Source organism: Squalius cephalus, assembly GCF_949319135.1.
Source record: "Squalius cephalus genome assembly, chromosome: 12".
NCBI lineage: Eukaryota > Metazoa > Chordata > Actinopteri > Cypriniformes > Leuciscidae > Squalius > Squalius cephalus.
Window position 1 is genome coordinate 13049149 of NC_137133.1, and position 8877 is coordinate 13058025.

Here is an 8877-nt window from a genome sequence, read left to right on the forward strand (position 1 = left end):
ACACAGAATGTTTTTTTACCTTGCTTGCTGGTCTCTCTCTCGGTGAAGTGAATTCCGTCTCTTCCCCGGGCCAGACACGAACGGCGCGGTCCAGCAAAAGACAGTCCCAGTGATATTACACTGTAACGTTACACGACAAATCCCAGACAGTGTAGTTATAGTGATGCGCCGTTATATTTCTGACGTACGGACGGTAACGTTACTCCGAGTCCAAGCGCTCGCGCTATTTCTGGCAAGGGACAAACAGGTTTACATTTTGCATTAATGGTCCGGCCCGGTCGCTTCAATGTGTCCAGCTCTGACTGTTATAGCGTTATAGACATGTGGTGTAAGGCAAAAATTAGGAAATAAAAAGCACGATGGAATGGTGCCAGCCAGAGAGGCCGTTACGTCAAATACAGTAGTATAACGTTACAGCAAATAAAAAAAATACAGTAAGTCTCTGTATGTGGTGTTAGACGTCACAGAAAATTCCCATGATGCAATGGGAATCACAGTTATTTACTGTAAAGAGAAATAGCAGTATAATACTGGGGGTTTATTTAAAGTAAACTACTGTAGAAATTACAGAAAAGTCTAACAGTGATAATGAAAGTTATAAATAACTATAAATACAAACTGTTGATTCATGTTTTGGAAACGCTCCATTAGCTGTGTATTTACAGTATTTGTAATTAATATAGAAATGTTAATCATTTTTTATTATTATATTGAGAAAGATTAGACTTACAGCAGTTTTATTCCCTTTTTTAACTTCCTTAAATTCAATTAAGATTTAAAATTATGCATTCAGTTTGCTGCCTTAATTGAAATTGAGGAACTTAAATTGATGCAATTCTGCAATTCTGAATGCACAACACCAGCGTGAAAGAGAAAGACAAAAGAGAGAGAGAGAGAGAGAGAGAGAGAGAGAGAGAGAGAGAGAGAGAACCAGAGAAAGCAAGAGAAAGAGATACCAGTCACTAAACCAAGTGTGAGATGAGATGTGATAACTGTTGACTGTGAACGTACAGCTGCTATTGATACACACTGACAGAACATGTCCCAGATGCCTCCAAACCCCAAGCATGAACCACAAACCACTTTCACTCCCAGAGTTATTTTCAGATTTCTCCCAAATGTTGCTTTATAAAACCTTCAGTATTGTGTAGCACTCCTTTGTTTGACGTAATGTGCTCTGCCTGCATGAGTACCGATGCATGCATGTAATTCAACACCTGTGTGGTAAGAGAGATCACTCTGTGCTCGGTTTGTTCAGTTGCTGAGCTCAGGTATGTGACGGTCTCTCTTATTTCCTTTCCCCCACTCTGCAGTCTCTCAATGTATTACAATATTTTCTGACTGAAACATGACGTTTTTGGGCCGCTAAAATTTGTTTGGGGGCATTGGAAGTCATCATCAAACGTCACTTTTACTGTACTTTGGGTGTGACATACAGTATATGTCGCATATGCATGTGAGATATGCAGATGTGTAATAGGTAGATTTGTTTGATGACAGTCAGACAGTGAGTCAGTGGTTTCACCCTAATCGGCCTCTCATAGCACTTAATCAATGTCTTAAAAAATGTCTTCAATTTTCTGATTCTTTCTCAGTGCCTCTATACACACAAATTTAGTTTTTATAACAATTTGAAATCATCTTTTTTATGTACTATTTCAATTTTATAGAACTGCAACTCATCAGAGAATCCTGAAAAAAATGTATCACGGTTTCCACAAAAATTTTAAGCGGCACAACTGTTTTCAACATTTATTATAATAAGAAATGTTTTTTGAGCAGCAAATCAGGATTAGAATGATTTCTGAAGGATCATGTGACTGGAGTAAATGGTTGTAATACTCCATTACAAAACAGTTATTTTAAATTGTAATAATACTTTACAATATTACTGTTTTTACTGCATTTCTGATCAAATAAATGCAGCCTGATGAGCACAAGACTTTTTTCAAAAACATAAAAAAAATCCTACAGCCCCAAAACTTTTAATTGGTATAGTGTCCCTTATAATGTACTGATAATCTGATACTAAAATAATGCATAGGCTAAACATTAACTAAATACTAGTTGTTATTGTTATTTATGTTATAAACTTAATGACCTAATATACATAACAATGAGCAATACATTTGTTACAGTATTTATTCATCTTTATTAATGTTAGTTAATATCCAGCTGTATTGTTTCTTCATGTTAGTTCACAGTGCATTACCTAATGTTAACAAATACAACCTTTGATTAATAATGTATTAGTAAATGTTGAAATAAATATTAACTAAGATTAAATGCTGCAGAAGTAATGTCCATTCTTAACTATCACAGTCTGTAGTACATATAAAAATGTACACAAAATTGAATGTAGATGATTTTAAGCTCTTCTTCTTACAAAATGTCCTTTATAATAACGTTAATTTGATAAACTTTTCTTTTTTTTAATTTCTATAAAAATGTAAGACATTTACATAGTTACTTTCGAGATGTGTCCATTTTTTTTTCTCGAAATACTGATATTAAAAACCAATAAAAAATTAGGGGATTTTCTTTATGCCATGGAAAATTTTGAATTGTTTTCATACACGCAAAAGATCAAATATTTTGCTTTTTATGACAAATATTGTAATAATTATAAATAATTGTCGTAAACAAAAATATGTTTAATAATTCAAATAAATAATTTCATTGCTACGGTAATGACAGTTTGTGTCGGTAAGGACACAATGTTAATGGAACATATTACAGATGTAATCTTCACAATAGGTTACCGAGAAAAACAGTAACAGACAAAAACAAAGTCACACACACACACACACACACACACACACACACACACACACACACACACACACACACACATATATATACTATATATATATATGGTATATATGTATATATAGTCAGGATTTTTGGCAATGTTCTCCCAAAAATGAAATTTAGCTTATGATTTACTCAACCTCAAGTCATCCCATCCTAGCTGTATATGGCATTCTTCTTTTAGACGAATACAATCGGAGTTATATTAAAAAATGTCCTGGCTCTTCCAAACTTTACAATGGCAGTGATCAGCTATATATTTATTGAAGTCCATCAAAGTGAATCCATCCATGATAAAAGTGCTCCACACAGCTCTGGGGGGTTAATAAAGGCCTTCTGAAGTGAAGCGATGCGTTCGTGTAAGAAAAATATCCATATTTTAAAACTTTATCGATTAAAATAACTAGCTTCCGGCAGACGCCCTACGCAAGTCGACTTACGCCAAAAGAGTAACACTTGACGATGTATGACGTAGGATGTAGGAGTAGCGTAAGCTTTAACGCCTCTCGCGGTTCAAATGGTCCTCTGACATTTCTCTTTAAAATTCGTGACTGGTGTTTTGTTTTGCTCTGTCCTCTGCACTTCCACGTTCGTCATTACGTTGTGCATCAAGGTCAAGTGTCACTCTTTCACCGTTAATCGATGCGTACGGCCGTCTGCCGGAAGCTAGTTATTTTAGTCGATTAAGTTTTAAATATGGATATTTTTCTTACACTAATGCATCGCTTCACTTCAGAAGGCCTTTATTAACCCCCGGAGACACGTGGAGCACTTTAATCATGGATGGATTCACTTTGATGGACTTCAAAACAGAAATGGCCATTCAAAGCTTGGAAGAGCCAAGACATTTTTTAATAAAATTCCGATTGTATTCGTCTGAAAGAAGGATGTAATTTACACCTAGGATGACTTGAGGGTGAGTAAATCATGGGATAATTTTCGTTTTTGGGTGAACTATCCTTTTAAATGTATAATCTAATTATAAGTTGGCTCATATTTTTACAATAAATGTTGAGTATTATTTAAAATGTAAATTAAATGGTTATTCATAATTTCTTTCTTCTAAAAACCATGAATTGTACATAAAAATACATATAAAGTGATGTTAAACCATTTATAATGTGCAAGCACAGAATAGTTCAAATAAATAAGTAAAATAAAAAATAAAATAAAGCAGTGTGCTAATATGAACAGAACAGAAACCATGCTCTGAAAGAGCATAAAATAAATAAATAAAGATTTACTGGTTATAGTCTTTCCTGAACAGAAATAGCAAGGTCTGGCTAAATCTCTGACTACGCATGGCTGAGTGCTAGGAAACGGTTGTTTATTTGAGACTAGACACGCCTACCACCTCTCTGGCCTTATCACTGAGCTCAGGTTTCAGTCCCAGCCGTTGCCATGGAGCTGTTTTCTTTTGACAGTGCTCTTAAAGCGACACAAAGAAAAAGAAGATAAAAGAAAAGAGTGCACTCATACAAGAGAGGAAAGAGGGAGGAAGAGAAAGGGAAATGGGGATTGTGGGAGACTGGGAACTGTGACGTTCTAAACTTTTGGAAATATGAATTAACAGAATGCTGTTATGAGACTAACCATGAGAACAATTGGGAGCGGACGTGACAGAGCGAGACAAAGAGAGAGAAAGTAATGATGTGTTGAAAAGAGAGAAGGGGAAAAAAAGAGTCGTAGGAATGTACGAGAAATGCAAGGGTGTGTCAAAGGCCAAATGATCATACATAAACACCCAGACAAACTTTCACAGCCTGCATGGAGATATCAGGGGCTCCCTTAATTGATAAACTTTTAATGTATTTTAATATTATTTTTTCTGTTTTTAAGTCACAACACCGTTACGCAGTAAAACAAAAGTTAATAAAAATCTTGCACAAAAAACAAGTCCACAACTTTACATGCAAATCTTTGATAAAGAGGCCGTATAGAGTATCTATTTAAAATTGGACAGATACAAATATATAATTATATAAATATATAAATACATTAAAAATAATAATAATTACCAAGAAAGAACATGATCTTTATTGGATTTGTTGTGCATTGAATATGAGTGTTTATTAGCACCAACAGGTGGCACTAATCTATGTGTGGAACAGGATTGTACAGTAAATTGAAAAAGCCATTTAAATTTCCTTAATTTGAATTGAATTTGAGGTAAAAAATAAATAAATAATAAAAATGTAAAAAAAAAAGAAGAAAGAAAGTTTTATTTCAGAATGCAACTCAAATTTAGGGATGGATGAAGGCATTTGAATCATTTGAATTTCAAATCTCAGTTGTAAATTTTCGTAACTTCATGCTTACTTTTATTATTATTATTATTATTATTATTATTATTGTACATTTTCATTCAAAATCATACAAATTAAAATGAACTAAATAAATAGCTGTTATTTTTATCATTGAAAAGCAACTTTTCAAAATGTTTAAAACAATTGAATTATTTTTAAGAAAATTACGTTTGTGGTCCAGAACACTTCATTTACCACAGTGGTCGCCTGTGTTGAATTTCTTTGAATTACAATTCAATAAATTCCTCTCCCATTCAAATTCTAATTTCAAATCTTCAAATTCCAAATGGTTCAAAATCATTTACATTTTTAAGTACATTCAACTTGGATGTTTAAGTCATTTAAACTTAAATTACATTAAACTGACTTAAAAAAATTGTTGAATCTTGTATAACTTAAGTTGAAATTTTGAGTTTACTTAAGTCTAAAAAAAGTAACTTTTTTTAAGAGTTAAAGCAATTTAAAAACATAAGTTGTCAGCTTATTGATCATATCTTCTTCTTTTTTTTTTTTTTTTTTTTTTGCAGTGTAAATGAAAATGGATCTAATTCTTCAATTCTGAGTTTTGCACGACCCTGTGGAAGTCATCGCTGTTCTAACAGTTACATTAAACAAAATTAAACTGTCTTGCAACAAATTAAGCTGACCTACCAAAACTAACAAACCTCATGTTGAAGAAGAAAGACTAAAATAGTTAATGCTTCACCCTCTTCTATGAATAATTAGACTGTAGAGATTTTGGGAACTTGAAACCCACCCCTTAACCTAACCTAACCCTTACAAATGTATATGCGTAATACCTGGTCTCACTGTTCACACACCCCTAAGCTTTTCCTTACCTTAGTATCACACTTAACCATAATCTTAACATGAACTCTAATTTTAACCAGATCCCTATCCTGGACTACACCAAATCCTTTTCTAGTGCTGGGACCATATTTAGGCCACATCCATATGTGGGGTGTGAAATATGTTCCTCCACAACCGCAAATTAAAATAACATCTCAGCACTGCACATATGAAGAGTATGAGTGCATCGGTTAGACGGTTGGAGTGCTGAAAACTAGGGCGTTGTCTCCTGAGCGATCACACACCTTCCCTCAAACACACCCTGTATAAGCCAGCCTGGCACTCCTAATGGCTCTCACTGATTTCACCATGAGTCATACAATCATTGTGCACAGGCGACAAGCGTGTGCATGCAACTGTCGACAGATACAGACCTGTTACTGTTTATCATCCAAACTCAAGGGAGTTTCCTGCAGGACTGGTTTTCTGTACTCTGTGTTTTTTACATTCTCCATCCAAGAACAACATTAGACAAGTAAGAAACAAAAGACTACTTCCTGAGAATGTATCTTGAATTCTCTATTACCACAGTGGCAAAGTGCTGTTTTAAGTTTAAACTTCAGGTAAATTATGTTAGATTTGAGCTTAAAACAAGGGCAGTGTGAAAATAATAAATAATTCTGGATATATTCTCGCTTTCTTCTCAAGTAAATGTCTTGTTTTAAGGATTTTTTTATTATTTCTTTTACTGGAAAACATTAATATTCTTTTTTTGTTTTTATTATTTGGCTGATAATTATTTTGCTACATAAGCTAACCCATAGATCAATGTAAATGTTCACAAAGTTGGTGGAGCTACTATTTCTATTTTTCCAATTAACGTTAATTTCTGATATCTAAAGTGTTTGACTCTTTTTCTTTCCTTCTCTCTCTTTGAGTGTCTTTGTAAAGCAGATTTATGACGGCTCAGACAGCGCAGGCTTCATCTGAATGGAAGTCACATTCAGGATATTCTCTAAATGTGTGCAAATGGCAAAGACTTGCTATTCAGACCCTCTCTGCAGGGCCCCTGTAACCACCCTTGGAAATCCTTAACCTTCATATATCCCTCTCTGTGAGACCCCAAGGCCCTTTTAACATCTCTAGAAACATACTGAATTCTAAATTTTACACTTCATGACATGATGATTTGAAATTTGTTTCATTGTATTTTTCGAATTGAGACAAAGTCAGCAAAGCGAACAGTTACTAGGAGTGAGTAAGTGAGAGACAGATTGGCAGAAAGAAAGAATAAACAGCTAAAGTGGTCTCGCCCAATCACTTCTTTCTTTTCTCAATCTACACCTCCTTAAAGCAAGCAGGCATGCCATAACTTCACCATTTCCAAAAAAACCCTCTCTTTTCCACTGAAGTGCATTAGCTTTAACAACCAATTAAGTTCACATGCCAAATAAAACATGATCAAACTATTTTTCGGGAATAATTCGTTGTACAATTCCATGTAATTCAATAGAAAAGGATTTGCTGTTTAGTTAGAAGGGCAAACCCTCAGACACGTTTCGGTTCAGACATTTATGACCAACTTTTAATAAGCACATGCTAAGGTGTGAGTTCAGGTGTGATTACTAATGAAGAACAGCTCAAAGAATACAGCTTCTGATCTTTAATGAAGTTAATTCCTGGCTTTTCATAAGAACCTCATCCTTATGCGAAATGATCGGTTATTTGTGATTTAAAAATGAGTGATCTCAGAATTATTTTAAGATGTATTATTTCAATTAAACAGCATAAAACTGCTGATGTCAAAACATCCACGTGAGATAGTACAACATGATATTTAAAATTGCTGTTAATGAGCATGGGTCATTTGCAAAAGCATGCCTTTTGCGTCATGAACATGTATGCGCCGCAACTTTAATATGATGTGTATTTATAAAGGCATATTAGCACATATGTTTTTACTTTGCTTTAAATTATCAAAATAAGTTGAGCAATTTTCATAAGTTATACAAGATTAAGCTTATTTTAAGTCAGTTTAGTGTAATTTAAGTTGAAATGATTTAAAAATCCAAGTTGATTGTACTTGAAAATTTAAGGCAGCAACTTTTTTTACATTGTTAATATGTATATATATATATATATATATACATATTAACAATATAAACTATTATTAATCTGTACATAAATTAAATAAATAAATACATATTTCTATGAACTCCTCAAAACAAGTACATTTCTACTATTTTGCTATTTTATTACTTTATTTTATATTTTGTTTGTTTATGTTTGTCAGTAGTTACGTGACATAGTCAACCCTGACTTTTACCATGATTCAGTAAACAACTAATTACTGAAAACTAACTGGAAAAAAAAAAAAATTCTAAAAATGTATAGAAATAACCATTGGATTCACTTTTCATCATGAACACTGTCAACCTAGGCTACTTTTTAAAGGCCTATAGCTATTATTCCAAGTTCCAACATGTTTAAATGCATTAATTTAGCTCAAGATTCACAATTCATATAGCTATTTAATTGAAGACATTCTTTGTCTGATTATTTATTTTATTTTATTCATTTATTTTGTTTGAAATTAACCATGGTTTTGCTACACAGATCATAATTTAACCATGTTTGTAGTAAAACTGTGTTTATTCAAATCGTAATCAATCTGCCAAAAACAATAGTTACTACACATTTACTATAATAAAACCATGGTTAATTCATGTGATGTTAGGACACTGCATGAAGAGTTAAGGATGGGTCTTGTGGATATATGTTTTAATACTTCACTAAAATACTACACCCATGCCACCCTTTATGATCAATGTAAAATAATTGTGAAAATTATATATTCCCACCCATCTCTCTCTCTCTCTCTCTCTCTCTCTCTCTCTCTCTCTCATGTTCACACACACAAACACACCCATCTTTGTGACGTTAGGTCCTCCTTTTAACCCGCAAGGTAAGG